General features: G+C 37.8%; 1 long non-coding RNA gene across 1 annotated transcript; it reads right to left on the bottom strand.

Moving 5' to 3' along the window:
• On the bottom strand, positions 1–6,810 carry LOC104912298. Its single transcript, XR_004160743.1, has 3 exons — positions 5,915–6,810; positions 4,019–4,835; positions 1–240 (listed from the first exon to the last, which is right to left on the bottom strand). It is a non-coding gene; the product is annotated as an uncharacterized LOC104912298 (long non-coding RNA).
• Between the last annotated feature and the right edge of the window lie 1,899 nt (positions 6,811–8,709).

Below are 8,709 nucleotides of genomic sequence, written 5' to 3'. Positions count from 1 at the left end.
CTTTCTTTCTTTTTAATGGCTGCCCATTCACGGTTACAACTTCTACACTACACCTACAAAGACTTATCCTTAAGCCGCAGAACATGAGTTTTAGTCAGGGTATAATTGCTAAAAGATCCTTACCTTTCCAAAATCTCTCACATCAAATAAATCGAATGCTTCAAAAAGTTCACTTTTCTTCATCCCAAATATTTCACAACATGCCGAAAGAAAAGTCCTTATGTTCTTCAAGCAAAGAAACTAGGGGAAGGAAAACAAAAATGCTAAGCATAAAGCACAACAACCAGCAACTTGTACATCAGCTCTTTAATCACAAATACTTAACAGAATTTGCGGATGCAATTGTTTCTTTTCTAAGTCAGCACTTCCACTGTGCTGTGACCTTCTTCTGGTTCTAATTCAGCCATAAACATTCCCTGCACTCTCAGAAGCATATACACAATTCTGCTTAGAAATATTTTGTGAATAGAAACCACTTTTTCATGTCAACAAAAATTATAAGCTACTAGCTATATAATTAGACTAAATACAGTTACTTTCCAGTTCTATACAGAAAGCAGTACAGAGAACTTAAAAAGAACTTTTGATTTTTAAAAAGAATCAGCTTAATAAGATTATGTTAATATGAAAAAGCTGAAAAAGTTGTTCTGCATGTACATAAAATTTCTTCTTAAGATAAAATCCAGGTTTGAAAGTTTAACAGTCACACACTGAAGACATTATGAATATATATTCACAGAAGGGGATGAAAATGACATGTGAAAAAGTACCCCTCCTTTTATCTACCAGAAATTTAATATCCTCAAGCCACCTTGATTTCTGTACTGAATTCAAAGGCTGCTTTCTTCATTGTCCTCTTATATGTCCTCCATAAAAATGTCACTGCAGATTGTTAAAATCCACTATACAATACAGTACTAAACCAAATACAGTATTTGTAAGCAAAAATATTTCCAGTGTTCAAGCGCGCTCTTCATATGCATTTTGTTAGAACATACACAACAACTGAATAATAGAACTGAGTTCCCAGAGTTCTCCATGTTAAGTGGATTCAAAACAATATGGATTATTTACATTGCTGTATGTTCCCGCTTAACATTGTTGACATGAAAACAGTATTTTTGAAATTAATACAGGCAGGTGTCACAACCGTATGTATCCCGAGTGCCCAGTAAGACTCAAACTGCTCACTCAGTCAAAATACTTCACTGCCTTACTTTCAGCTGAGACAAGAAAATATCAATTTAACAGGGAGCCTGACTTCATGTCTTAGAGCTAACCAGAAAGACAGAGGAAAAAGCAGCACGTCTGGTATAACAGGCTGATTACAAGCACAAATTCAAGAGCAGAAGTCTAGAGCAGACAACTTCAGTGGCTGTGGGCATCAATACACAGCAGGACTCCACAGCCTCACTGCTGAGTGCCACTAAAGCCATCACAGGAGCTCCTAGCAAGGTACCTGTGACGAGACTTGAGCTGCAACTGACAACATGAACACCAAGTCTGAAGGCCTGCAGGTGGAACACATGCTGGTACTGCAGACTGCAGCCAGCCCCCAGCCTCCCCATGCACCCAGCCGCGTGGCCCCACACGCTCCACAGCTACACTAGGCTGCATCGTGCTGCACAGCCAGCAGGGCTGCTTGGTGACCATGCTGTGCTCATGTAGGCCTGCAGTTACAAATACTGAAATATGAGAAAGTGTGCCTAGATTTCTTAGCCAACACCACAACTGTCTCTCATTTCACAGAAATTATAATTTTCAAGTCAAAATTACTTAGAAGATAGAGCCTGCTAACAGATAAGGCGCACACACACCTTCCATTCTCATCCTGTGAGAAAGTTTTAAACCAATCTTCTGGTGCTAAGTGATTATTGGTTTCTGTTTTCTTTCCTAAGTTTTTTTTATCACCGTCCTGAAAGCCATCAAGGTCTACTAAGTTCGTCCATGCAGAGCACAATCTTAGTACCGATTTAACCACAGTCAATTTCTGTTGCCAGTTTTAATACTCTCTGAAAAACTCAGAATTCCCTTCTTTACCTCTAGAAAGTGCTGAGTTTAGATTAGGGATGATAAGCTCTCATGCAAAGACAGCTCATAGCTGCATTAAGTTCTTTACCTTTAGAAAGAGAACTAGAAGTTAAGAGGAGAGACAGGAGCTGTCACAGATCTGAAACCTGGCCTAGATTTGGCTGAATTATTTCCATAAGTTGCATTTGGTTTTTTAATGTGGATAAAACTGCTTGCTTATCAGCAGGCATGCACAAAAAAATGTTGTTTCCATTCTGCAAAACTTCTTCAAGTCTTCCCAGCAGAGAATAAAAGGTAATTTTGGACAAAATACTGCCATATTTACATATCACTCATTTCAAGTTGGAGAGGAATATTTTGAAACTAAGTTTCCCTAGCCCTCTGTTTTTAGAAGAAAAGGTTAAAGCATTTACACTTCAAGTAAGAAATGTAATTCTTATGCACATTCTAACAGAAACCAGAGGATTCTTATCCACACTCCCCACCTCAAACTAGTTGGGGGTTTTGTTTGTTTTTAATATTTGCTTATTCATTAAGTGTCAAAGTGCACTTAACATACATCATATGTTAAACAGGCTCGATGTAATTATAATCCAGTATTCAAGAATCATAAGACAACATTGCAGTTATATTGCTTGTCTTGTACGATCCAGAAACCACACACTAAGCGTTTGTCAAACCTATCCACACTTGGGACTGGACCACATCATCAATTACAGAGTGCCAAATGGTGCCTTTAACAGAACAGGCCTCCAGACAATACAGACTAACCCCTGCCTGTTCATAGGAAGCCTAATGAGTTTAGCAAGGCATCTAATGATTCAGTAACCAATTTTCTCTTGCAAAACTGAAAATGAAAGTCTTATTTCTGAACTATTAAGCTAACCACAGTAGCTACCTGGATGTAATTCAGACTACTAAAACCATAAACTGTTTACATTATATGCACGCAGTTTTCAAAAGAGCACACAAGAAAACTCTTTACAAAGAACTAGCTATCCACTGCTTATATTTCATAAAATTCAATTACACTATCCAGAAAACTTTCAGAAAGTTTTCAAAAACATTACACTGTAATCACCTAAAGAAACCATTTTCTCACTGAAAACAAAGATTTTTATCACTGTGGTTATTGTATTGCAAATTAGTAAAAGAAACCTCAAAATTAAGAAAGAGCACACACCTAAATCCGAGGAAGTTCTCTGAAAGACAATCCTCCTTGCCAGCAATAAGGAAAATGCAGCATCAGTCTACAGTCTGTCAGTAACGAGAATGGTCCTGAGGATATTTGGAAACTTACTACATTTTTTTGATTGTTTCTTTTAGAAACAAAAACATTATGCTCTGGTACACCACAGAGAGATCAAAGGAATGAGCAGATCTTGTACAGGTGTAAAGAGAGCTAAATGTCTCCCATTTGGACTGAGCCCTGAAGCTCTCCTCCGCAGGAAGCATCATCTCTCAGTACAAGAACTGGTTTCTCTTCATTATTTTCAGACATACTGTTTAGGACACCACAGTTTGGAACTCTTGATACATGGATCAGTCAAAAAATTGCAGCAGGATAATGGAAGACACGATCCTAAAACATTTACACTAGTGAAAAAATAAAGCTCCTATCTGGCTCCGCTCCAGGTAAATCATGAGAGGAGAGCACGCACAGCACCCAGATACAGACTTCAAAAAATCACCATCCTCTGGGGATGGCCAATGCCCTAATAACACATGGACAAGTGTGATAGCTCCATCCATCCCTGCCATTTTCTGTGCAGCAATGGATGCTGAGCACAGACAGCTTCACAGGATTTCCTTTTTGGCGCTAAGGTTGGAGAAATAGTGTCACAAAGTATATTTAGTATACTGATGGTGGGGAAAAAAAATCATTTCATAATGCATGCTAGTTTTGCTCCATTTTCAATATCAACATCCGCAGATTACCAAGATATTTATAAAGCAGTCCCAGATGCTCCACCACACAGGTACTTACACTTCTACCAACAGATCATGTTGTTATTGCCGGTGCTGCTGACATGTTACAACTCCTGCAATGAGCCTTTTTTATAGAACAGGTTAGAGCATTAGTGGCTTCTGGTCCATCCTGCTGAGAATTTAATTTCCTAGGAGGTATTAAGACAATATTTATTGAAACGAAGAAAAAGTTTGAGAAAAAATAAAAACAAAAAATCTAACATCAGAAGATGAAGCTATCGTTTATATGTTTGATAATTTATTTGTATGAACTTAAATTGGAACTGAGAAGATAAACCCTATTATACTCAATTCCACACAAAAAGTGTGCTGTTTTCTACTGTGACATTTGCTATTTGACACAAAAATAAACATTTACTTGAGGCTTTGTCAACATAGTGTGTTGTTATGAATACTGACAGAAATGTGTAGAAATTCTTCACAAAAGAAACTGAATAGAAATGACTAATTAGACACAAAAAGCACAGGCAGGACTACAACTGCCCGGAGAAAATATAGATTTGTCTAGCCAGGCTTCTAATGAAGTGAAAGACTAAATGCAAAAGAAAAAAAAAAAAGAAAAGAAAACCAATTCCATAGACTCTATTACTATAGTGTTCGAGGTACTTCCCAGAGAGTATATTCTAGCACTGAACTACTTCAATAAAATGAAACTATTAGTAGGGACCATATTCTGTACCTAGACATAGCTTCTGTATTAAAAGTACTCTTACGGGAGTTCAGAGACCATCATAAAGTGTTCTGAAGATGAAATTCTACCATTAGACATTCACATGGAACTGCAACACATCAACACCATTCAAGCAAGTGAAAACCTAAAGGACATGAAAAAAACATTTAGAGAGAAAGGCATTCTCATTATAGTTCCAACATCTTTCCTAATTTCCTAATTACTAGGAGTGGAAAAACCAGCAATTGGTATTTATTTCAACTCCATCTCCATTTTATTATATGGTTTGGTTATAATAAAGGGAGAAAACTTTGGTAGATAGCAACATTCTTGTATTTATCTATGAATCAATAGACATTTATATAGCACGTAGGACAAGCAAGGACAAAGAACTAAGCACAGCACAAACTGAAGACTGAGCCTCTGAGATGATCTGAAGAGATGCTAAGCTACAAAGGGACATTAAATAGAAAGCAGAGAGCTGTTACTTTTTGTCAGGAGAAAGGTGGATTTTTTCTCTCCTTTTGAAATTAAGTTCACAAAGTATTACACCAGTATTTCTTAAACACACATAAATTCCAGTGTACTCATTCAGACATCACATCCCTGTTTTCTCCATGCCTGCACCTCCCAGCTTTTGCAACTTTGCTATCACAGTCCTGCAAAGATGTCACGAGGTTCCCAGAACCAAGACTAGTTGCTCTTGGCAGCTAACATGGAAGAACTATGACAAAAAGAGCAAAGAGGATTTTGCTTAGCTAATTGTCCTCTCAATACACCTTGTCCCCTTTGAGAGAAACAGGACCTGTCGACCAAAATATCACCTTCTCCCTCCTTCTCTAACAGCACTGCTCTATGAACTACATACACAGTTGCAGCTACTCGCCTCAACAGCCTCATCAGCCACATGGGCATACTCAAGATGTGATGGGGTTTATGTAAAGTAGACATGAGTGACAAAAATAGTTGAGGAAAGGCCAGACATTCAAAAGTAAGCATACGAAAGGGAAGTAAGCAGATGACCAAATTTGGCCTCAATTCACACATCTCAGAAGGCACAATCACATATGGGTTTTTTGTTTGTTTGTTTGTTTGTTAAATACTGATGTTGCATGCAAGAAAGCACATACAGTGTTATTAAGATGGAAGGTTTTTCTGTCAGTCCTCATTTTTAACTCTAGCAAGAACAGAAGGCAGAAAAATAAAAGAGGAACAGATCATTACCAGAATACTTTCACTCGTCCAAGATCTCAGCACTTAGTGCAGAGCATAGGCTCCTGACTTTTTCTGTCCTAAGGGTGATGATGACAAAAGATTAGCTGGGAAGATCTCCCTTATTTCCATTCTGTTGCTGTTGCTATATACACATATAAAGAAAATACACATATACATACACAGCCATATACAATAAAAGAAAAAAAAATAGGTACCCGCAGACAGAGTTGTTCTTATATTGAGGGCTCCTCTTTGCAAGCCAAGCCAGACAGTCCCCCAACACCTGCCATCTAACAGACTGATCCCAAAAGCAGGGTCACCAAAGTAGGCATGTGTTATAGCTCTATTAAACTTAACAAATTTTAATACCTATATGATCGTTAACATTACTAGGTACTCAAACAAAGTGGGAGCCCATTGTGGTAACAATGGAATTGCATGTTCAGGGTTAAAAATTCAACAGACATCATTCCTGGCTCCTTCACAGGTTTCAGCTGCCAAAAAAGATTAGATTAGTTCTGCTCTGCCAACAGGAGTAATTATCACTATATGCAGTAAAAATAGCTGTAAGGATTCTCAATGAATGAAGTACGGACACACTGATGAAGTCTTAATTCAGTATCTACTAATGTCTTCTCCTGAGCCAGCAAAGAGCAAAAAAGCAATATCAAAGTCAAGAACAGAGATTTAACATTTGTATCACTCCTGTGCGCCATTTTCTCATGAAGCTCCAAAGACTTGGAATTCTGCTAAGAATAGGCAATGCAAAAGGGCCGTAAGGAATTTGAAGACCAAATGAATGCAATAGGATGTATGCTCCTTTTTTCAGTAAGATATTGAAAGCAAAAAGGCTATCTCCTAAATTTCTGGGGTAGGAGCACCAGAAAACAAGTGAGGATAAATCGGACTCTTAGATGAAACATTAACTTGCAAAAGATCATTAAAAGGAAAAAGAAACTAACAAACACAGGAAGAATCAGTTTTAGGTTCTACATTTGGTCTCTTGAGCTGCAAACCATTTCCATTATTCAGGTGATCAATATTTTTAAACCGCTAAATAGGAGCAAACAAGCCAAATGTTAAATACCTCCTAACCTTCACTTTCCAAAAAGGATTTTCAGGAAGTATTTTTAGTTCTGTCACAAAGCAGACACTGCTAATAGGGATGCAAGAGACAGCACACTGAGTTCTGAAAATGGCAGGATCATTAGCAGCATCTATACAGTTCATTTTGTATAATCACTTAAGGCAGGAATCATTTTTGGGTAACAAAACATGCAGGACTGGTGCTACTATATAACCACGAAGAATTTTGCTTAGAATTGTGCTTTGAAGAAAAGAGCAGATGGTCCTTAATTCTGACAGTATGCTTTAATGTGCAGTCTTACAGACAGAACAGCTAGCGAGTTAAGATGCGGGCATTCTTTGAAGGCCTACACAACGCACAGCATGCTGTATGAACTATGAAACATATTAAATTCCTTTGAACCATTGCTAACACAGTACGAATATTAATAGCATGTTCTTTATTTGCTCAGTTAATGTAGTAATTAAATATTCATGGAAAAGCTCTTCTTAAAATTCCTGACTACTATTCAATTGTGTCTATTGCATTTTGGCTTGCGTATGGAGTTTAGTTTATGTACATTTGCTCTTCTCTTTGCTTCAAATAAAGAAAATAGAAATTGAAAGTTGAAGAAAAAGCTGAGGAAGCACAAAGTATGCCAAGCTTTGCTAGTACTCGTATGGAGGGAAGGGAGGGTAGGAGTAAAACACTCTAGACACTCTGGACTCCTGACTCTCTCCTTGTCTATGCCAGCAACATGACACTGATTAACAAGTGAGGGCAAAACAGCACGTAAATTCTGTGCTCCTTATGTCCTTCAACAAGCCTGAAACCAGTAACTTTTAAGTAAACAGTCACCAAAACCTATTCAGCAAACAGCTGCCATGTCCCACAGTGCACACAGAATCAAGCATCGCCACGCTGCCCCAGGAAACCTACCCTCCTTGGTCTGTTGCAAGTTACAGAATAAAATGGAGCTTTGGGGTAGCACAGTCACAAAACAGACAGGAATTTTTAAATAACAGAATCCCAGATGCAGGAATTCCCCAAGTTACAGGTTTAATTAGAAAGAGGCAGGGGTGGGAGCTCGGGACAGTATCCTGTTGTAAATACAAGTTTTTGGGGAGCCCTTTGTTCCCTGCTGGCAAGACTTAACATGTCTATTCCACAGTATCTCGTCAAAAAAACAGTAATTAGAACACCGTATTAAGTATGCAAAGTGCACACAGATTAGCTAAGAGATTCCTGTGCTTAGTTTCCTTTTCAAATGACTTGCCCTAATCCATCTTACCTTCTGAAGCTGCATCTCAGAAAAAAGCAAGAATACAAAGGGAATAGGGAACACAGTCCTGAGAAGAGGAAGAATAGGAAGAAAACAGAAGCAAGGAAGTGAAAAGAGGACAACAGGAAATTAAACAGCAAAGGAAGAGAGACAGTGAAAGAAAGGTTAAAAGGAAAAAAAAAATCAAAATAAATCAAAATAGGCTAATAGAAAGATCCACTGAGAGAAACAATTTAACTTATACAAGATTTTTCTCATGTTTAAATCATGGGAAAATATTAAGCAAGTGTAACACAAGGGAACAGTATGTTAACATGCGAGTGTTAAAATGCTTCAGGCAAAACTATTTATAAAGCTGCCATTTATAGTGAGATAGTGGTCACCATGAATTGTATTTAGAACCCTGACAAGGAAAATTCTTCTGTAAAGAGTGTAAGTGTGAAGGACGCTGTTTTT

The sequence above is a fragment of the Meleagris gallopavo genome, chromosome 10 (genome assembly GCF_000146605.3).
Source record: "Meleagris gallopavo isolate NT-WF06-2002-E0010 breed Aviagen turkey brand Nicholas breeding stock chromosome 10, Turkey_5.1, whole genome shotgun sequence".
Classification (NCBI taxonomy): Eukaryota; Metazoa; Chordata; class Aves; order Galliformes; family Phasianidae; genus Meleagris; species Meleagris gallopavo.
Note: the sequence above shows the minus strand (reverse complement) of the source record. Positions and strands in the feature narration are given on the sequence as shown.